Source organism: Haemorhous mexicanus, chromosome Z (assembly GCF_027477595.1).
Source record: "Haemorhous mexicanus isolate bHaeMex1 chromosome Z, bHaeMex1.pri, whole genome shotgun sequence".
NCBI classification, from domain to species: Eukaryota; Metazoa; Chordata; class Aves; order Passeriformes; family Fringillidae; genus Haemorhous; species Haemorhous mexicanus.
The window spans coordinates 72,639,178-72,662,053 of NC_082381.1; the positions used below are offsets into that span (position 1 = coordinate 72,639,178).

The 22,876-nt window shown below is 38.8% G+C and overlaps 1 pseudogene; it reads left to right on the forward strand.

Moving 5' to 3' along the window:
- LOC132342018 (chondroitin sulfate proteoglycan 4-like) overlaps window positions 1-22,607 on the forward strand; it is a 35,869-nt pseudogene extending 13,262 nt beyond the window's left edge.
- The last annotated feature ends 269 nt before the right edge of the window (window positions 22,608-22,876 follow it).

The following is a 22,876-nucleotide window of genomic DNA, read 5'->3' on the forward strand; positions in this document are numbered from 1 at the left end:
CTGCCCTGTGCAGAGACTGCTGGCAGAAGGGCAGACTGCATTAACAAACTTTTAGGTGGCACAGAGCAAAATCTTCTCCGGTTAAAGTAATTACAGTGGTACTCTACAGACATCAGCACAACATGCAGAAATCTTTGTCTAGTCACAGAGAAGAGAGCACCATGTTCAGCCAAGTTTTTCGGGGTCTCTGTTCTGGTGCATTGCTGGCATTAAACTGTTGGCATTGAACTGCTGGAATTGCAGTCTATTAATAGACCTAAGGCTGTGTATTTCACTGCAATGCAGCTTATGGATTTTTCTAAAAATATCTGTGAATCTAGGCTTCCCTAGAGCAGGGTTAACAAAGCTTCATCTACCCAGAGCTGGTGCAATCTACTGGGGAGGCAGTCTGTGTACTAGAACCAGGATGCTGCACTTGTGCCTGTGGTTTTGCTAATCAAGCACAAGCTATTGTTGAAAAATCAAGTTTGTATCTCTTGTGAGTGGCTACCAATATGTACACATGTGGTCGATTCATGTGGAATCTAAAACAAATTTGGCAGTCAGGTTTTCTGCTGGGAGGAATATGCTGAGATGATTCTTCCTTGAATCAAACTTGCACATCCTCAGTGGATGGAAGAAAATGAGTTTTGCTTAGTCCTGCTAAATATTGAGATGAGATGGGCATTCCTATGTAAGGTGATGGTGGCTGGCTCCATGTTCAGCCAAACAGTCTGCGTTCGTAATGAACGTTGTTAGTGGTAGATACTGAATAATAGACAATGTTGCTTTTAAAAACTCAGTAGCTCTTTTATCTATTTTGTAAGGTTGGAAATGTACAAAGTATAAAATGACTGACAAGTACTGTGAAAACTGAAGTCCAGTAGAACTGTTGGAGTTGACTGAAGTTTAGGACCTCAGAAATTTGGCAGGTCACAATATAATGAGTCAGAAAGAAATGCTGAATAATTAAAAATATAGGCTAGGATATGGCATCTGCTGCTGAGAAGTAGCTTATGTGAAGAGGTGTGTTATGTGGCCTGTGATGTTGATGTGGGCATATGGAAGTTAACTTATGCCTTTGTCATGGGCTTCTGTCCAAACACAAGAAACTATTGGGTGTGTGCACACATGCTGAATGAGTGTAGCTCTAGCTTCCTCACTGCAGTGACAACCATAACATCCCTTCCTCAAACAGCCTTGTCTATGGCTGTCAACATTATGAGCACCATGGGGGGAGTTTCAGGGTGACAGACATCCAACCATTTTGGGAATTTTTCTCTGATTTTTTTCTAGGAAGCAGAAGTAAATGAGGGTTTAAGGTGTTTTGGTTTTTGGTCCCCCCCCCCCCCCAGAATTTGTGACATAACATCTGAGATACAGAAATTTTTCTGTCCCGAGAACTTCTGTAATGCATTTAATTTAAATCCTTTCCATTGCAACAAATTTGTGAGATGTATTTTTACTTAGAAACTTTAATTATCAGCATTTTAGATATAATTTCTTAAAATTTCCACAGATTCTATGGACTTCTTTTTTTTTCCTGGAATGGGAATGGATGAAGGAAGAAGGATGTTTTGAAGAAAATCATGGTTCTGGCATTATATGCTGCAGTTATATGTGTTTAAATACATGGGTGGCAGTGCTATGAAATGAATGTATTCTGTTGCCACAAGAGGGCTATATTTTCCTGGAATTAGATTTTTTAAAAAATGCACAAATTTAAACTGATTATTTTTGTTGTTTTCTCCAAATTGCTCTCTAGAGTGTTAAAATGTGAATACAGACTGTCTGGTAGAATATGTGGCATGCAAGGAGATACTGATGAGCTGAGTCCTGTAAGTAGAGCAGAATAAATTATTTTACATCAGCAAGGTCATGAACCTTCTTTTGGACTATGCCTGTGGAATATATTAGGCAATGAAAAATCAGTGACATGCTACATCTTGGAAGTTCAGATACAGTTTTCATGGTGCTCTTCAAGGAGATTTTGATCTCAGATATGAAAAATAATATTCTTGTAACATTCTTGGTGTGTCCTCAGTGTTTGCTTCCCTTTTCAGTTCTTTTCAGCTCTTAGATCTCCTTTCACTCTTCAAGGATCATGTTGCAGGCCGTGCATAGTACTTAAAAAGCATTAAGTGGTAGTGTGCTGGGACAACAGAATTAAAATACTGACAGAAAAAATGTTTTTCTATAATTAGAAATTTAAATTCTTTTTTCCTTTAATAAGGAAAATAATTTGAAACTTAGTGAGTCATTTGTAATAACATGTGTCCATTATAATTTCTTATATTTTTGCATATTCTGTATGAGACCTTTTATTTTCTTCATAGAATAATCTACACAAGTGCTACTGAGACAAATTAAAAAGTCTCAATACAAAACCTGTGACACTGAGAAGCTTATTTGGTGCCACTCCCTAAGTCACCCTCTGCTGTTAGTTGTCATTCTCTGCCATAAGTGTCATTCTTTATCAAAATTTAATATTAATAATTACATTACAGCAAAATACATATTTCAGGGGAGAAAATAATTATGTGCTAGTTGAAAGGTATTTTCTATTATAAACTTACTTTTCAAACTTCTTCTGATTAGAAAAAAAAATCAAACTTTTTTTTAGTATCTCTTTTTCCATGGCACATATTTTGTGACACAATGTAGAATGAAATCTTTCCTCTGTTGAAGTGTGGTGGCACAAATTTCAGTCTCTTAAAAGGTTTTCTTTCATGGTTCATGTTAAAAAGTAGAATTAATACTTAGTGAATTGTGATTGCTGATTTTTGGCTTTGACAGAGGTAAAATGCTCTTTGTTAAGGATCATTTGTCCCCTTCAACCATTTGGTGTGATGTTACTACCAGATATTTATTAAGTGTACATAGACCCTAGAAAGAGAGGAGGGAATGATGCAATGTGTTTTGAAGCTCAAGCTGAGGTATTTAAAGGTTTAGGCTCTTAAGATTTTACGCTATGTTATGAATTGTGTATGGAAATAATTGATATTCATGTAGTGAATATTTTAGAAATTTCACTTCATGTTGAGATAAATATGTATTTTTCTTTGTTAGCACCTCTGTCTGTGCTTTCAGATATATACAGCAGAGATGAGGAATAAAATGGGCCATTGCTTATCCTTTCCAAACAAGAAATTATCCAGTCAGTTAGGAATGAAGCTCAGAGAGCAGTCCTTTCTGCTTGAAATAAGGGACCTTAAAGATCATCTAGTCCCAAATCCCCCTTCTGTGGGCAGGAGCAGCTCCCACTAGACCAGGCTGCTTGAAGCCTTATCCAACCTGGCTTTGAACACTGCTAGAATTTGGGAATCCACAACCTCCTTGGGCAACCTGTTCCTCACCACCCTCACAGTAAAGAATTTCATCCTAATGCCTAACTAAATTTCCCCTCTTTCAGTGTATACCCATTCCTCCTTGCCCTGTCACTCCAGTTCCAGTCAGAGAATCCCACTCCAGCTTCCCTGTAGGCCTCTTCAGATACTGGAAGGTGTCTGTGAGGTCCCACACAACCCTCTCTTCTCCAGGCTGAACAGCCCCCATTTTCTCAGCCGGTCCTCATAGCAGGAGTGCTCCAGTCCGTTTATCAATCTCATGGCTCTCCTCTGGAATTAGACTTGTAATGTGCTCCAGCTTTAGATTTACCAGAAATAAATAATGGTTTTTATACCATCTTTCTGAAAACTAGTTAACTATTTTTCTGCAATTGTAACCTTGCAAAATGGTAGGCAGCTTGTTGAAGGCATTGGTTGTTTCATCTCCCTGAGTGCTCTGTCTGAGCGTCTCTGGGCTTTTTAGTGCACTAAAAAAGTGCCTTAGTGCATTTTGCTAGAAGAAAATAGTGCAGCTACAAGAAGTGTTCCATTTGTATTAGAGTTTGTGCTGTCCCCAGGCTGTTTTTCTTTCATCTTTTCTGCTGGTGAAAGTAGAACATATTCAGTGTCTTACCTGCTGTGAAATACATGACGCTAATATTCATGTGTATGTGTTGGAAAGCAGCTCCTTGACTCAGTTATCATAATACAATTTTTGTTATGTTTCTAAGAATTTAGAGCACTTGTGCTCCAACTGTCTGAAACTCTTAACTAGTGTAGGGTGTGTTTGCTTGCATTATTTCAAGGTCTTGTATTTTGCAGACTATTTGCCAAGATGAGCTATGTCAGTCTGTGATCAGAGATTTGGATGGATAGTTATGAAACCTATTATAGCTCCGAGTGTTGCACAGCACAAATCTTTATTCTTCCTTTTTCTTAGAGTCATGTGTCATCCATTCCTGCCCCTCATTTCCTGTTGTCCCAGTTTTATTTTGTATGCATTTTCTTTCTTTATTTATTTTTAAAATTATTTTTGCTTTTCTAGGTCTGGGTGGGTTCAGTCACAGAAATAACTGTTGATGACCTCTGTGTAGAAGACAAGGACTCCTCATCATCAGAACTGGTGTATTATGTTACTCCACCTAGCAATGGACACTTGGCTCTGACGTTTTCTCCAAACAAGAGCATCCTTACTTTTACCCAGGCTCATATAATTAAAGGGCAGCTGGTATTTGTACACAATGGTATGTGATTTCAAAAATACCACATCTGATACTGGAGTAGTGCTCCTATTCAGTATTTTTATCTTTATAATCCATTAAAGATAAAAATAATATAATCCATTGTAATGTCGCAAAGATTTTGGAACACTGGTTATGTGAAGTATTATACACTGGTTATACATTATCTCAAAAACTAAACAAAATGTCTGATGTCTACTTAAATGTGTGCTCACTGGGAAACGGTGGTGTTCTTGTGGTTCATTAGATAGCAGCCTTCTTTCTCAAAGCAGTTTTGCAGTAGGGGAACATTTCCATGCACCTTTCAGAGATAGGAAATCCATTTTTTTGACTGCTGTGATCAAAAATTTCCTGAAGCTTTTCTGTCTTGCTACAGTGCAGAGCTGTTCATGGACTAGCAGTCTCACGGATACCTGCCATAGTGCAGTGATGGATGATGAAGTTATGGTTCATCTGTGTGATGTTCCTGTCCCTTTCAGGTTCTGAAAGAATTAAGCTGTAAACATTGACTCTTTCTCCTGTTGTCCAGAGCTAGAGATTTGGGTTTTTTTTCATTTGGGAGAACGTGTGGGGAATAAAAGAAGTCAGGGCAGCTTCATGCATCCTTGAGTGGCGGTAGTGGGAATCCACAGGAAAGAACTTCCCAGTGGGGTTCCAGTCAGAAGAGGCAGGGCTTTCACAGGGTGATAGCTACCTGTTTCCTGCTCCAGTTGTATTACTACTTGCCTCAGTTGAAAGAAGAAAGGAGATGCTACAGAAGGAATAAATCGTTGTTTTGGGATGGAGATAGAAGAGATACACTGCTCTCCTGCCAGCCCTGAGGCAGGCTGGAGTTCCAGTGCTCCCTTGGGTGCAGCAGTCACTCCAGATTTGTGCTGTGTCTTCATGAGGCTGAAGTACTCTGCTTTATGATGCACTGTCTTGCAAGGTGCATATGTGTTGTTGAAATTGCTTTACAGTCAGCTGCTGGTGAGCCGTAACTGTCCTGCTCAAATAATTTGGTCAGGAAATAAAAGGTCAAGAGCATGATAAAAGTGAGCTAAGCTATTTAAAATAAATTGTTACAAGGGAGACTTTGACATGTAAGAAGCCCTGTGATCTTAGGACAGTAGTAAATGTGATACACTCTGTGTTCCAGAAAGGGCAAATGCACATCTGTAAACTTAGAGAATGAATCTTGATTAATAAAAGTGAAAAGAACAGAAAATTTTGTTTTCCAGTGAATGGAGTGTAGCGTAAGTTTGTAACAGGAAATTACCCAGGTTGTGTCAGGTCTTGCAGCCGCTCTGGCTCTGCTGTCTGCTCAACTGTATGGTCTCCAGTGCTTCACAAAGTACTCTGATCATTTAGCTTCTTTGCATTTCTTGGTCAGTGGTTTTCTTCCCTCCTTCATCTTGACCTGTTGCTGGAAATGTAGTTGTTACTTCCATCTTATTGCCTCCAGCCTTACCTGGGGCCTTTTCTTATGTTGTTGCTGTCATTCAGCTTTTTATTCCTTTTCTCTGTGTTTCCCTTGTTCCTTGTCAGTCAGTGTTACAGTGTGTGCTGGCTACTTTGTCTCCTCTTGGAAGTACCCCCGTCTACTCTTCCTACTCACTTGAACCCTTTCCAAAGGGAAGAGCAAGTTCTTCTTGGCTGAGGCAGCTCTTCCATCCTCTGGCTACTCCTCATGGCACTATACATTTTTTACACCTGTAGTACGTGGCAATGACTTCATTATCAGTGTTCTTTTTTACTGCCAATGAAAGTACTAGTATACTTTGCTTTTATGCCTCTAAATTAGACCTCAGAATTTTCCCTTCACATTGCTCAGCCTTATAAGTTACATTATGCTGTGGTGTGAGTTGCAAACCTTCCTCTTTGCTCTCATGTTTTCCCCTTGGATTTTTATTTCTTTCCTTCATAATCCCTGACTGTTCTATCACTAGCATAAATGCAAAACTAGAACACATTTTTCCTTTTCTGTACTTCTCTTTCAGCATAAGAATTCCTTCTCTTTTTCACTCTTGCTTCACTCTGGGGTTCTTCCCTCTCACTTTTGCAGTATGGGCCCTGCTCTTAAACCCTCACAGTGTTTTTCTTAGGGCAGTAATAAATTGAACTCTTGTTGGTTCTGAAGTCTTTGTGCTTCTCAGTGCAGCTTTTATAAACCCTCTTTCTGTTGTCCTTTTAATCACCTCTGATCAGACACATTAAAAAAAATTAATTGTGATAAAATAATAAAGGGCTCCACCCAGTCAGAACTTCAAGATGCAGTTCTGTTCCTGACTGCTGATGATAAAATTTCTGTGTCTATCAAGCAGTTGACCTTAGCCAAAAAAGCAAGTGAGGCTGCATAAGCAGGTTTGTTTAGGGTGTTTTTTCAACTTAGTACATATAGTAGACTCCCAGATGCTTTTTTAAATAAACAACTGGTTCTTTTTTATTAAAATATACCAGAAAATAAAAAAATTTAAAATAAAAACAATATGTTTAGATCTTCTAGAGCTGCTTCAGCTGCCTGGCTAATATAAGAGCATTTCCTAGGTGTATTTTTAACTGCAATCTCAGAACACACTTTTGATTCTTCTGATATGTTAATTTATAGTTAGGCAAAGTATGATGGTCTTTACATGAAAGTATGGGGTACTCTCTAGTTTTTAGTATCTATATTCTTGTAGCAATATCTTATGGCTAAATTGGGCAAAGCAAATATGAGAGCATGGTAATTCTTTGCAACAGTTAATGTTTCACTTTTTTTGGATCTTTTTTCCTAATTGAACAACCTGGAGAACCTCTGCTTAAAAGCAGCCTGTCAGTTCTGAGATATGTATTTTTACAGGAATCCACTCAGACTCCTGGAGGTATTTTGCTATTGCTTGTGCCAAAGTACATACAGGTCCTAAGATTAAAGGGAAAAATGTGCATTTATTATGAGTACACATAACCTCTGAAATAGTTTAAGCTGTGACAACATACCTTCTTCAGCAAAGCTGAAGTGCAGCGAAGAGGCTAAGAAAACAACCGAGAGTTTATTCAGACCTTTAAATATAAAACAAAATGAAGGAACATTCAAGTTACCTTTCTCCCCAAATTCCTTCTTTGCCAAAATGTGACTGCTCTAAGTGCTTTGAACCCTTCTAAGACATAAATGGAGTTGGAAATTTTGGAGTAATTTTCTCCCCAAGTTTAACTAGATTTCAGCTCCACTGAGTCAGTGAAGAAAGAGAAGAAGGGGCACTCTTGCTGATTTACATCTAAGGTGTGTCTGGCTTTTGCTGAAAACAACAGCCAGTAGTTCTTCCTGGGGAATGTGTTAATTGCATTATAAATTTATTTAATTCTATTTAAGATACAAGGGCTCTGATCAAAAGTTGCTTTCAGGATGATCTTGGATATATTACTAAGGAAACTTTCCTGTCTGCTCATCCGGGAGTCACTTTGGCAGTCACACTGACACCACCCAAGACTTTGATTGTTGAGATGGAACCCCTTTCTCATCTGGTGGCTCCAGTGAGCCCTGCTTGACTCTCTACATAGCTAACACTCACACAGTCAAACAAGGATTCCTCACTGACTTAACTCAGGTTTCCCTTAGCAGAATCTCAGGTGCCTGTATCCTTAAAATAATTTAATTATTGTGCAACTACAGAATAATGGCTCTGGCTGGCAGCCTCTGACAGGGGACCCTGACCAAAAGACTTTTGCAGGTTAAGCCTAGAAAGTCTGAAGTCCTCAGCTCCTGCCATGTCTCTGAGTGTTGGTCCCCTGGCAGCAGGTCCCAGTGCCCTTGTTAAGCAAAGGCTCAGCAGTTCAGGACTTCTTGCCTCATGCTCCTGCCCCTCAGAGATCAACCTGCACAGCTCCACTGCAGCTGCCTCCAGATCTACCTATCCTGAATGTATTCCTCAACAATATTTCACTGTAGCTACGAGTGAAAGGTGTCCAGTGTGTTTGTGTTTTGTGTGACAGAATAATACAAGAATAAATTTATGGTTTTGATTTCCACAGGAGCAATGTCTGGAGGCTTCAACTTTCAGGTGACAGATGGTTTGAACTTTGCACCCCGGCAGATTTTTAGCATCACAGCTCAGATGCTGGTCATTACCCTTGAAGTGAACAAAGGGCTCGGAGTCTTTCCAGGTCTGTTTTTTGAGATGATCATGATTTTGTCCGCTTGAAAATATTGCCTGATAGAAAGTTATTTGTCAGATAATTAACTGACTAAACTGTGGAAAGCTGTAGCTGGGAACATTTATGTGTGTTTTTAAAAAGAGGCTAATGTTTTTTCAAACAAAATACTGCTTTTTTGCTTTGCAGTCTTTAACCTTTTGATATGTGCATGCTTGGAGGCATAGAAACTGTCAGTGAAATGTTCAACTAAAATGTGATAATAAAACCGTCTGCCTAGGCTCTGGAGATTTCCTATTTAGGTTTGTTTAAAATATCTGTAGTCCATTCGGATATTTAGAGATGTCTTAGGTGGTTGTGATAGTGGCTTGTAAAAGCAATAGAGGGGTGAAGCATGTGGCCATGAGATTCTGAATAGCACATGTAAGTTTTCCAGATTGCTAGTTCACTTTTTTTTTTTTGTTTAAAATGAGTTACAGACAGCAGCACAGACTCACTGAGGAATCAGAAGGCTGGAAAACTTTGATTCATGTTTGTGCATTTGTAGCTACTTGGTTCAGCAGCTTAGTATTTTTTTAATGAAATTATACCATTGAAGGAGTTGATGTACTAAGAGGTCTCATCAGAGCCATTTATTATTGTACTGGTGAGAGTAATGCCTCATTGAGTTAGGAAGCTAACATTTATTGCAGGATTCAAGGAGAAATAAAGATTAGTTTTCTCTCAGTAGTATCACTTTTGTTTGTGATGCCTTCTTTTTTTGTTTCTCTGAATGTGATCTGTAGAATCAGAGAGATACTAAGAATTGGCAGAGTTCTAGACATTGTAATCTGTACCTTAATTTATTAATTGGATATGGAAGAGGAGCACTTTATATTCTTACACTTCCTGAATATAAGTTGCATAAACAAAAGTTTGCAGCAAAATCCACTTAAACAGAGGCAACAAAAAACAAGATTGTAGCAGCATGATCTTCTAATTCAATCAATATAAATGGGATTCACATAAATCCACTTGCAAAGCTTATTAACCTGCAGTTTTGGTGTGTAAGGTTGCCTTGGGCACAGGGATTTACTGGAATTCTATCTTAAGCCAATGATAATTGTAAGAAAAGCGTGCCTAATACTTCCATAGAAGGCAGAGGTCTCTAGGCTGTCAATCAGTTCTTTCTCTCAGTTTACAAAATACAGTATTTCTTTCAGCACTGCAAACTGTATTCATCCAAGATTGTAGTTTTTTCCCTGAATTCTCACTTACTTTGGGTTAGCAAAATTCCTTTTAGATGTTATAAAGTGTTACTTGCTTTTTTACATGTTCTCTTTATGGTATTTTTTAGAGACATTCAGGAGCTGTATGGCTTTCAGCTGCAGTTTGCCATCATGAAATAACTATTGCAACAACTAGGGTGCCAAATGATTACTATATATAAAAGCAACAGCCAGTGTCCTGTTAAATTTTATAGCCCTACTAAAAAGGGATGTTTTTGAGCCAGCTTGAGAAATCTCTCTGGGGTAGTAAAAATTGAATTTATTGTGAAGAATTTACCATGTCTTCATGACTGGGTGTGAACTATTCTCTAAAGCATATTGTTCTGCAATTTTATAAGAGCATGAACTGCTGTCTTTTTTTTGTGTTGGGTATACCAGATCTGTTGATATAATTCATTGATTTTTTTCTGTTTTAACAGAAGCTTGCTTTACTCAGCATACTCAAAAAATTGACTGCTAGATATACTAGCTTTTTCTACTGTATGCTAGATATGTGCGGTGCAAGGATTTGCTTCTTCTGGAAGGCAATTGCTCAAAAAAGAATTGAGCTGAGTTTCTCTGAGGAGTGTAAGCCTGACTTGTAGTTAATTGGAAGCAGAGCTGTCTAATCAGTCTGTAGATGAGATGACTTATAGCTTTCCAGCAGTGGTAGGGAGAATGCTCATGCCAAAGCATTTTCCAAATCTTAAATGTAGGCAGTAAAAATGTGTAACAAAATTATGGTGCAACAGCATTATGCTGTTGCACTCTACTTGAATTGATTTGCTTGGCCCCACTCAGTGTCACCTGTTCTTGTTGTGTCTTCCTCCTCTATCTGTTCCTGTCCCCTGTGTTTGGGTGGGGTTTTTGTGATCTCTCCTTCTGTGACTGGGAACACACAGGCAGTGTTCTCACTTCATTTTCTTTAACCCAGTCAGCTGGCTGGCAAATAACTTTCCTCTCTATGTTGAAGTGTCAGACCTGAGAACTACTGTGAGTGCCAGGAAAGTTCTCAACTCTCAGGTGAGAAGTGGATGAAGGAGAAGGTTACATTTGGGGAGGGTGCTAATTTACAGAAGAGCATGATAGACTATGTTTTCTGTGTCTGTAGACTGTATTGCAGCCCGTGGTGTTCAGTGACTGAGGTCAGGTCTGGTAGGAGTCAACGGAGTTGTGTGAAATATGCCCTTGCTCCCCGTGGCCATGCTCTGTGATGGCAGTGGTGTGGTACCCTGGTATGGTCAAGAAAGACTGGAGCAGTATCTTCCATCACTACAGTGTGACCATGTTTTAGTGTTACTCTGTCCTACTCTGTTAAGGCAATAAGGCCTCATTTGCATAACTAGCAGGTTATGCAAATAACTGCATTTGAAGGTTTCTGTTCACTGATTAACTGTTGTGCTAAGTTGTACATTCTTGACCACATCTGCTATATGCACAAGGTTATGGTTCCCTCCCTTTCTGTCACAGAAAAAAAGGAAAAGAAGGGAGAAGAGGAGGGAGATTTCTTGAATTAAATATTGTCTGGGAGAATTTTTCTTAACCTGAGAGACTGGACATGGGAAGGTAAAAATGGGAAAACAGGAAGAGACAGAACTTGTAACAGCTCTGTTTCAAAGCAGTTGTTATTTGAACCAGAGCACAAGCAGGCTCCTGGTATTAATAATGGCTTTCAAAGCATCCCTATTCTTCACTGTCCTTACCATGTTTTTTTCTTCTGAATATTATGGCATATATATATATATATATATATATATATATATATATAGGTATGTATGTATATAAAATACATGTGTTATTTTGTGTTATTCTTGTATGAGATAGGTTGATAATTCAGACTTCAAATATATTTAATACCATACAGTCTTTGAAATTATGTATTGAAACCTATAAAGCTTGTTGCTCAAAGAGAAGAGAAAATCTGAAAACGGCGGCAGAAGTGGAGATACAGGGGGAATAGGATGATGGGAATCTTGCTCCTCTAAAATGATAATTGAACATAAATTTTAGTTTGTTGAAACCTTGTGTACCTTGAAACTGCATCAAAAAGAAGCCAGATAATTTTTTTTCTTTTAGGAAATTATTGCCCCAGCTGTGTCAAAAATTGTCTTGGTTTGATTAATTCCAGAAAGCTCTTTATAATCTTTAAGACAGAAGGTAACCTTAGTAAGGTTAGCATCATGCTATGTATTAAAAGAATTTTGTTACCACTCAGTCTCCATCTATCTTAATAAACAATACATTATTTCAGTTCAGGCTATTATTTCTGTTACATGATGTTCTTCCTAGTTTGTTTAATTTAGTACTTATGTTTTAATTTTATTTAATGAAAATCCTATTTCATATTGATAAAGTGTACTTTTGTTAATGATTGATTTTGGTTTATGTGTAAACTAGAAACTTTGCCATTTTGAGTCTTCTCTGAGTCAAATCACCTATGTCTTCTGTGGCAACTGGGAATCCCAAAAACACTGAAGTTTGAATTTGGTTCTAGACATGTGATGTAGAAACAGAACTTCTTATACATGCTCTGACCTATACTTCAGGTAGTTTTTGTAGAAGCCAGTATTTAGCAATTACATGTGCTGAAGAGAACTGCATTTTTTGCATTTTTAAAACATGGGTACATCCTACTAATGGGCTTTTTATTGAAAAAACTGTAGAAGAGTTGTAACCAGGAGGTAACTAGAAAAAGAGTAACCCTTCTGATCTTATAAAATGTTATTAAAATGCTAAGTAGAATACCTGGGTGAGAGTGTGAGTTGTGCATACAAAACTTAGTCTTTTGGAAAAAACTGTGTTGTAAATCTTCTTCCTATACTTGACATTTTTTAGGTTCCAGGAAACCTATTTCACAACGTGATCTGAAAGCTGTAACCAATGATGTGACCAATACAGGAAACAGAACTATAACTTTTGTGATTGTAACTTCCCCAAAACTTGGAAGGCTTATCAGACTAGATTCTGATAATACCACTCAGGAAATCTTCACTTTTACGCAGTCTATGGTAAGCATTTACTTTATAACAGCTAGTTGAGGGTAGATTGTTACTTCAAAGGCCATCTCAGTTGCTCACTCTTCGTGTGATCCATTTATATCTGTTAAGTAACCAGGCATATGTGACCCATCAGTGCAATCACCAAGATTTGCTATGTCATTAAATATCTGGCATCTAGTAATGAGCACAAGAGGAATCTTTGTTCCCTTCTGCTTGGATACTAGCAGGGTCTTGGCAATTCCCACTGTTTTGCTTGTAAGACTATTTGTCAAGAAGAGCTGTTCTGGTGCCATTAACCAGCAGTCAGAGGTTGGAAGCTTTTAGGTTTTGGCAGAAGGAGCAGCCTTTTTCTCTATGAAAAGTCCAAGTATCAGATCCATTTCAACTGTACAAAGTCCTCATGGCTGTCCCCAAGATGACTTTTATTGACTGGATTGGCTGTGGTACTAAATGTGTGAAGTATCTTAACTGTGATACAGGCTCACTTACTGAATGACTAAAATGTGGCAGCTTATGTAACTTGATGGAAAAATTCTTTTACAAAAGGAATTACTTGTTTGTGTGCAGAATTTGAATATAACTATCTTCAGCATACATTAAGCTATTCTCAGAAAATTAAAGGGAGGGAGATAAAAGAGGGTCAATCTTCTGACTTTGCTAATGGAAAAGCATATTTTTACAGATTTTAAATGCTATCTGATTGAGTATATGAAGGAAGAAGAAAATCTATTGGCCAGAATTTGAAACTTGGGCAGTAAAACCTGGAAAAAAGGACAACATCTTTATTTGTTGTCATCAGGCTTTGAAACAACCTGACCAAGAACAGTTGTAGAATGGGTCTCCACCTGGACTTTATAAATCAAGATGAACACAGAATGGTTCTCATAAAAAACGTTTTGTAATCCCATTATGTCATTGGTCTTATTTCAAAAGTTGCTGAGTTTTGTCTTGTTTTATGAAAGCGATGAACTGTATAATGATGCTTTACCATTCTGATCCCAAAATATGTGATCTTTTTGAGTATTAGATGAAACAATTAAGCACATTAGACAGAAAATATTTCAGCTAAGGTTTTGAAGTGTCACTCTTTTTGCCTATGGATATGACCATTATGTGTGTTTATTGGACAGTACCATGTCAGAACATATCACTTATTATCTGTAGCTTTAGTTTTTAGTAATGTATAGCTAACTTTACTTTTAACTTTGCAAACTGTGAAAGGTTTTAGGCTGAAATAATAGGTATGCTTTTCTTGTCTGGTGGAGATATTTCTATTGGCCATTTTAATTTCAAAAAAGTAGAGCCAAATGACTTCTTGCAGGTGGAATTCAAGTATCCAAACAAGACTGCTATTTATTCTGGTAGAGGGTGAGATGTAAGAGAGAGAAAAGAGATCATAAATAAACTTTCAGTTCAGTGTGTTGTAATTACAGGGAGTTAAATGTGAGTGAAGAAAATGATGGTCATATTACAAACATTGTACATTGCCCAAGTAATGGAGACTAAAGCATTTAGTTTCTGTTTGGTAATAAGCTTGAAAAACTGATTTGAATAGAAAAACATTTTGTGTTACTGTAGGTCTCTGGGTATTTGTTGACTTAATTCTTTGTTGAGGAACTTGAAATTTCCCTTTGGAAAAGTAGTTATTCCTTTTGCTGGAGTGCTGAACTCCTCTGTATGCGCTGTGGTTTATTGCTTTGTTGCCAAAGGGAAAAAAAAAACAGCAAAAAGAAACAGAAATTACTATTGCATTCCAAGACATTTTTTTTCAACAGATGCTGTTCAGCTAATACAAGAAAATTATTCACACATTAAACACTCTCAGGAAACTCAGGAGTTTTTCCGCATAATGTTTGAATTTTGTTTTTCTCTGCAGTATTTTCTGAGATATCTTAAAAGTATTTTCATCTCACAGCAAGCCACAGCTTCTTCATTATATAGAGTCATTGCAGAGGTAAACATAGAAATCCTCACCAATTCTGTTCAGTTCTTAGCCCAGATAGTAGAATGGATTTGCAGTCAAAAAACCCCAAAACAACCAGCCAATTAAGATGGATACTAAACACTGCTGAATTTAAAGGATGTGTATTGCGCCTGTATTTCTTACAAAAATTTGCTGTCCTCAGCTTGAAGTCCTAGAGAGGTTTTGGAAAGTTCCCCTGAACTAACATACCCTTTTGCTATTTTTTTTTTTTTGTTTGTCCTATAATAGCCATTAAGAATTAAATCAGTATAGGAAAGGCAAAAACCTGGAGATGTGCATAAAGCATTTTATCACATCAGTCTAAATTTTTTAGAGAAAAATTGGGATGGTTTTGAGGCTGCTGAGAAAACTGACCTTGAAAGCCCAGTTTGCCTAGTGATCTCAGTGGGCGCTGTTGCAGTAATTTCAGGATTCAATCTCTCTGTATTTATATCTCAGATTCTATACTTCTAAACTTCATCTGTGATAACAGCAGGGGGGTTTTGTTTTCTTTTTTCACATCTTTCAAGCATATATGATAGAAATGTGTACTGATGAGTCCCTTCAAGGTGTTTGCAGGGTGTGAGGAGTGTGTTAAAATAGTAAATTTAAACCCAGCACCATCTCAGACCTGGATCTCTCAGGCAGTTACAAACTAACATGTGCAAGTCTGGTCAGTGGTTGCCTGGGAACTTGCCAAGGATTTAATGGGTGTAGCTGTCATCTCTCCAGGGCAGTGAATGAATTATCAAGCAATCTACTGGATAAGATTCAGTAAGTGGTCTAGTCTTCCTATCATAAGGAATTCTAATACAGTTCCAATGTATTATAGTATTGATCACAAAATTCAGGTATAGTTCCAGCTGGTGAGAAATAATCTGAAAATACTGCCTTTTGCTTTGGGGTCTAAAGAGAGAAACAGTTTTATTTTACATGTGCATTTGTTTCTCTGGAGATGTACTACAGTATCTTGCAATACTTTGAAGCTTGTTTACTCAGAGTAATCTGATTAGATTCCTTGAGTATGATGATCTGCAAGGTCACTGCAGGCAGGGAGAGGACAAACCAGATTCCTTCTTCTCTTTTAGGAATCCCCATCTTGCTGTGATGTAGAAATTTTCCACTGCGTAGTTCCATCAACTTTTTGCTTTAAGTGAGAGTAAATACCAGTGGTCATTACACTTCGTTCAGGTTTTCTTAGTCTATTACCAAGTGTCTTTTGCCATTTGAAGGAAATAACTGATCAAAGTCCTTCTCCAGCATTCAGCCTATCATATGCTTTTTCAGGACAAATAATCCAGCCCTGCTAGTGTCCTTGCAAAGAAAACCCAAGATACTTTGATTTATTAAAAATACAGTCCATCTGAGCACGTGATACCATTACTAGCTTGAGGCAGTTTCTCAGTGTTACATATCTTTTTGCTTTTCATGTAAGGCTTTTACTGAGCATTCACACCCAGTAACATTTCACTTTCAGGTGTTTATATGGCAACACAGAGTCCATCATAAGAGAAAGAGAAATGCAGAATAATCTCAGTGTACATACAAGCTGGATTGATAGGCTGGGGCCAATGGAGTGAGGTTCAACAAGGCCAAGTGCCAGGTCCTGCCCTTGGGTCACAACAGCCCCAGGCAGTGCCACAGGCTGGGGCAGAGTGGCTGGAAAGGAGCTGGGGGTGCTGGTGACAGCAGCTGAACATGAGCCAGGGTGTGCCCAGGTGGCCAAGAAGGCCAATGGCATCCTGGCCTGGATCAGCCATGGTGTGGCCAGCAGGGCCAGGGCAGGGATTGTCCCCCTGTACTGGGCACTGCTGAGGGCACACCTCGAGTGCTGTGTCCAGCTCTGGGCCCTCCCTGCAAGAAAGGCACTGAGGAGCTGGAGAGAAGGGCAATGGAGCTGATCAAGTGTCAGGACCACCAGTCCTGTGAGGAGCAGCTGAGGGAGCTGGGAGTGTTTATCCTGGAGAAAAGGAGGCTTAGGGGAGACCTTATCACTCTCTACAACTGCCTGAAAGGAGGTTGTGTCCGGGTGGTGTTGGCCTCTTTGCCCAAGTCAGAAGTAGTAGGATGAGAGGACATGGCCTCAATCTGTGCCAGGGGAGTTTAAATGGAATAGTAGGACACCTTTCTTCATGTGAAACATAGTTGAGTGTTGAACCAGACTGCTCAGAAAAGTGGTGGAATCACCAACTGAATATTTTAAAAGACATGTAGATGTGACACTTGGGACATGGTTTAGTGTGGACTTGGCAGCTCTGGGTTAACAGTTGGGTTTGATCTTACAGGTCTTTTGCAACCTAAACAATTTGGTGATTCTGTAAACACTGTGCATGGACTAAGGTACAAAGCTCTCTTTGAACAATGTTCTCAAGATACTTTTTCTGTCCTTAACACTCGTCTGTTTATAATCACCTTGCTCTTTTACATATGTCTTTTTCTTACCTGCAACAGGTTGATGAAGGTGTGATCATGTATGAACACTTACATGCTGAGTCAGCTGACTGGAGTGAAGAAGATTTCTTTACATTTACTGTATCCTCTCCACCATCAGCTCTAGATATCCAGATATTCCATGTTGTCATTTCATATGAAATTGACAGGCATGATCAGAATAGTCGTCTTCTAGCAAATACAGGTAAAAATGCTTCACTGTTTTGGATCAAAATTGTTTTGGATCTGTCAGAAGTCCATTGAAGAATGGAGAAAAGAACAAACATTTCTTTCTCTTCAGTAAGCAGTGACCAGAATACTTCTGAGACAGGGAGTACTATAGGGTAGTAGTTTGGAAAGCTGTGTTCACTGCACTCTTAGAAATGAGATAGTTAGATATGTTTGATGCTTCCTGCTGCTGTAGAGGATATTTTGTTTTCTGTAATGGTAGGTGAAAAACACTATCAGAATCTTTGAGATACTTGTATTTCTTTGATCTTAGTGTATGCATCAGTCAAAAATCTTGTCTTTCATATCTGATTGTATTTTAAAAGTAGTGGTAATAAATTTTTAGCCATGACATGTGGAAACCAAGGATACCACAAAGGATAAAATTTTTTGAGCATCATCAGTGTTTGATATGTAGTTTCTGAAATAGTGCAACTATAAAATGTTGGGTTTCTAAGATTCTCTTTTTGTTTCTGCCAGGTGCCATAGTCCAGGAAGGAGGTAGAGTATTAATCAAGAAAACAAATTTAGATGCTTCAAACCTATTGATTAAGCTGCCTGATGTGCAGCGCTCCATGTATGAAGTATGGTATCAGGTTGTGTCTTTACCCCAGCATGGCATGATTGTTGTTGGAGAACGAAACATTTCTAAAGAAAAGCCTAACTTCTCCCAATATGTACTGGACAAATTTGGAATTATGTACATACATGATAATTCTGAATCTCTAAATGACAATTTCACTTTTGCTGTTTGGTTGAACCTGAAGGGCAAGCCTGCTACAAAGCCCCATAGTGAGGTTTAAGAGGAGATGTTTAATATCACTGTTTTCCCAGTGAATGACCAATCTCCAGAACTGAAGACTAAAAGACTGCACTTGAAAGTCCTACAGGGAGATGTGTCAATGCTGGGGGCAGAGAATCTGAAAGTTGAAGACTTAGATAATGCTCCAGCTGAGCTGAAATACACCATTGTTAGCAACCCCAGTAATGGTTACTTAGCAATGAAAAGCAATCTCAGTGTCACTATAAAAGATTTCACACAAGCTGATGTTGACAGCAGTAAAGTGTGGTTTGTACAAGATGGAAGTTCATCTTCTGGGGTGTTTTATTTCAGTGTGACTGATGGTAAACATCGCCCTTTATACAAACTATTCAGTCTTGAAGTCGTACCAATTGCTCTTGTCCTCGTCAACCTTACCGATGTTGTGCTGCCACAGGGCCAGACATCTGTCACTATTACTGACATTCAGCTTTCAGCCATCAATATTGGAAAAAGCACTAATATTATGTATGAAATAACTCAGCCACTCAAATATGGGCATCTCATGATTGGAAATTAGCAGGTTACTAAATTTGAGCAGGGAGATTTGTACTCAGGAAGGCTCTCTTACCACCTGACAAATATTACTGCTTCCAGTGATGTACTGGAATTTATGCTTTTTACTGCAGAAGACAATCTAACAGGACAAGTGCTGAACATCACAGTGAAGCCTTTAGTACAAATTGTGTCTGACCTGCAGATTTCAAATCAAGCAGCTTATAAATTTGGAAGCAGTGACCTGGATGCTTCTGAGCTAGCCAATTTGACAAACAGTAATCCTAGATTTGAAGTGATAGTGCCCCCGTCTCACGGGAGGATTGTTAAGAAAAGGTGCAGTGTTTGAAGATATTCAGATGTTCACCCAGGCTGACATTGATAGTGGTGTTTTGCTTCTAGACATAGACACAAATATGACAGGCATCGATCTGTTGAATGACTCATTTACATTTATACTCAGGGCAGATGCTGTGCAGCCTGCTGTTGGCTGTTTTCAGTATTCCATTGTGCCACACAGTCCTCCACTTGTGCAGGGTTTTACAACAGAAGTGCTTTTTGTAGCCAGCATGACCACTTTCAAGGCTCACTCTACCTCAAAGGATGAAGCACTAGTCTCCTCACAGAATGAAGAGCCTGCAATAGGACCACAGAAGACTGAACCAACTATGTGGCCAGGACAGAATCACTGGGGAAACCTACATGAGGAAGATCCATTGCTAAATCAGGCCATGGGAACAAGTGCATCTGGGGAATTGAGGATTACAAACCAGGTTAATGCCAGGAGTCCCAGAGAGCAGGCAGGTGAAAGCAGCCCTTGGTACATTATTATCCCCCTGGTCCTGGTGTCTGTCCTGCTCATTATTGCTGTTACTTCTGTGTGCATTTTATTAATGTGTCAGAAGAAAGAGAAGACAAAACCTTTAGTCAAAAGTCAAACAGTTGCAATCCTCAACAGTGCAGATCGATGTCTGGAACGGAGTTTGACTGTGCCCTCTGTCACAGTGACTCCTCTCCTGAAGGGGGTTGAGAGAAGTACAACCTCTGCCTTTGTGGCAGTAAAACATGAGCAGCTGCTTTCTACAGTGGCTTCTCCAACTACAGATACGTATCTGAAAAACAGCTTTTTAAATCTTAATCCTGAAATGATCCAGTATTGTCGGAAAACAAACCCAACTTTGAAGCACAATCAGTACTGGGTGTAGTTACACCAGTTTTGGTCATGCTAATTGATGTTGTATGGAAAAGTGAATATATATTGTTGACGTATAATTTGTTCTTTATTACACTCATTTATTATAGGCCAAATGACACACCGTGTTAGGTGAAATCTAAATACCTGTGAAATAATGATAACAAAAATCCTACTGATTACAGTGGCCATGATAGAAGATTTGCAGTTAGTATGTCAGCAAAATTCTCACTTAATTCAGTGGGGAATTTGGCCTCATGGAGTTTGAATGCACCCCATGTATGCAGTATTTTTTATTTCCCATGAAAGGCAAAATAGAATGTTCTGTCATGGATTACGTATTTTTTATGGAATGGTTGAGGGTTTTTTTTAATTGATTTTGCTATAAAGTTCTTTTTTTCCTTCTGAATCACTTCTTCTCTTTGAAGAACTTCAGATTGTCTCAGTTAGTAATTTTTCCATGATGCTAATTTCAATAATGTAATTTTGACCTGAGGGCTGTTCAGAGGCTAAGACTAAAGAAACAAAACTGAATATTTTGACAGGTCACTAAACTTGATAACCAAAATTCAATTCAGCAACAACAGTATAGCAGCGAATAAGGATTCTGGTGGAATTCTGTGACATGTTGTTGGTTTTTGGTTTGGTTTATTTTTTCCTGATTTTATACCAAATTCTAACCTTTAGTGCCTGAAAACTGCTAAAATATGTCCTTTACTCCACATGGCAAAAATTGAGTATCTGTCAGTCAGCCTGTCTGCTTAATTACCTTTAGGCTTAGATTATGTCTGGATGTACATAAAATTTCCTGCTCCTGAGAAAGGGGTAAATTTTGCTTTCAGTGAAGCAAGCACAACTTTCTCTGGAGTCTATGTACTCAAGCGGATGGCATTAGAATCAAGGCCTGGGCTGCGTACTGTCATGGTTCCTGAAGCTACTGACAAAAGCAATCCTGTAAGGAAGTATGTATCCTCTTCGGAAGTTTCACACTTTAACCCTTCATCTTCCAGAACACTGAACAAGTATGCCTTATGCACTGCTACCGAGCACTCTGTACTCCAGCTTCGCTCTGGTGATAATGTGTGCAATAATTTCTGTGCAAAGGGAATATTTCTCTTTTTGGAAATCCAAGCTCAGTAGTGATGTGCAGTCTCCAGTTAAGGCTCAATTTTATTTCCACTGAGAACAAACAATATAATTCCTGTTGACTACAAAAAATGACCTGACTTCAAGGAAATGGCACTGTGATCATAACCAGTCTCTTATTAACAGTCTGTTATGAACTTGTCTGTTTTTTGCCTTTAAATCCTACAGATTCCATCCAGCCTCTTTGTAAAAACTCTGTTCTCAGCAGTCTCAGAACTGCAACCACTCAGTAAACACTGGAATACCATTTTTATTTAGACCTAGTTTTATTTAGGTACTGCCATTTTCAGTTTTATAGAATGGATTTGCTGACCTCAAGATCCTTGGTGCTATTCATCTCATACTACTTTGTTTTAGATGATTTTAAAAATTTTTTTATGATTAAGTGTGTTTCTGTCATTTATATATTCTAGTTATGGGAAATTTTCACCCACAAGGTGGGCCAGATGTAAACTGTGCTTACTGCTGTGTTCTGGGAGCTGAACACAGGAGCAGTGGGGGTAGTCCTTATCTTTACCACCTCTGCCATGGGCAGACATGATTGTGGTGCATTTTTAGAGGCCACTTCAAGAAGAGTAGTACATGTCAGTGGAAGGTATACAAGCCAAGTCTTCAGCTGGTCAAGTTATTAGAACACTAGAGACTAAAGGTATGAACCCGTCATATGCTCAAACTAAATGTATTAGAACCTTGTTACACAGTTTTTACATTTTTCATTACTGTATCTTCCCTGATGCCAGTGTGTGAGTTCAAGCATGTGATCAGTGTAAAGGGCTCTGGGTGTTCCAGTGTCTCAGCTGGATCTCACTGATCTGTCTGGTGGACCTTTTCTGCTTCCCCCGAGGAGTTCTCTGGAACTGTTCTGAGCAGCTCTTAGCCAGAGGTGGTGTTGCCCACCACCACAGGGACGCCCCTGCACCTTTTGTGGAGGTTCAGCTGTATGTCTCTTGCCATTTCCTGGGATCCCTTCTACCAACACCGAGCAGACACCAGCTTCCTCCAGATCCCAGCTGTCAGATGCAGCCTGCCTCCAGCACCTTCTAGACAGTAGCAGCAACCTGATCTCTTTTCACCTTCTGCAGGACACACTCCAAAAAGGAGTAAAGAATTTTAATCTCAATACTTTTCCTGACACATGAAGATGCCTGCTTCACATTTTTCTAGCTCTGAGACCTTCCTGTAAAGAGCAAAAGACACCTTGTGCTCCAAATCCTTCCAAACGGTGCACCTACAGTTGGATACCAAATTAGTGCACTGCTGAAAACTCCTGGAGTCTGGTGACAAAATCTACACTGTCAGCATGTGACAGGGTGAACAAATACACAGAAATGAAATGTGTTCTTTATGAGATTTTGCTAAGAGTATCGGTGTAAAGACAGCTGTGCCTAAATTTGTGGTGTTTAGTGTGTGGGGGAGATGGAACAAAGGGCTGATGTAAAAAATGAGGCCGTGACATAATAGTAAAAAAACTGCTGTTCAGTTATTACTCCACAATTGAATGGGCATTATTGAGTTCGAGCATTTGCATGGTAGGAGAGAAAAGCACTATATAAGACCATCAAAAAAGGTGGTAGAATTTGTGCTGGCTCTTTTGGCTTTAGCACAAGGGGCTGAAATCTTGGTCTGTTTCAGAAATGGTTTTGGTTGACAAGAGATGTTAATTTCCAGTAGAATAGCCATTAAGGGATTATATCTTGTGC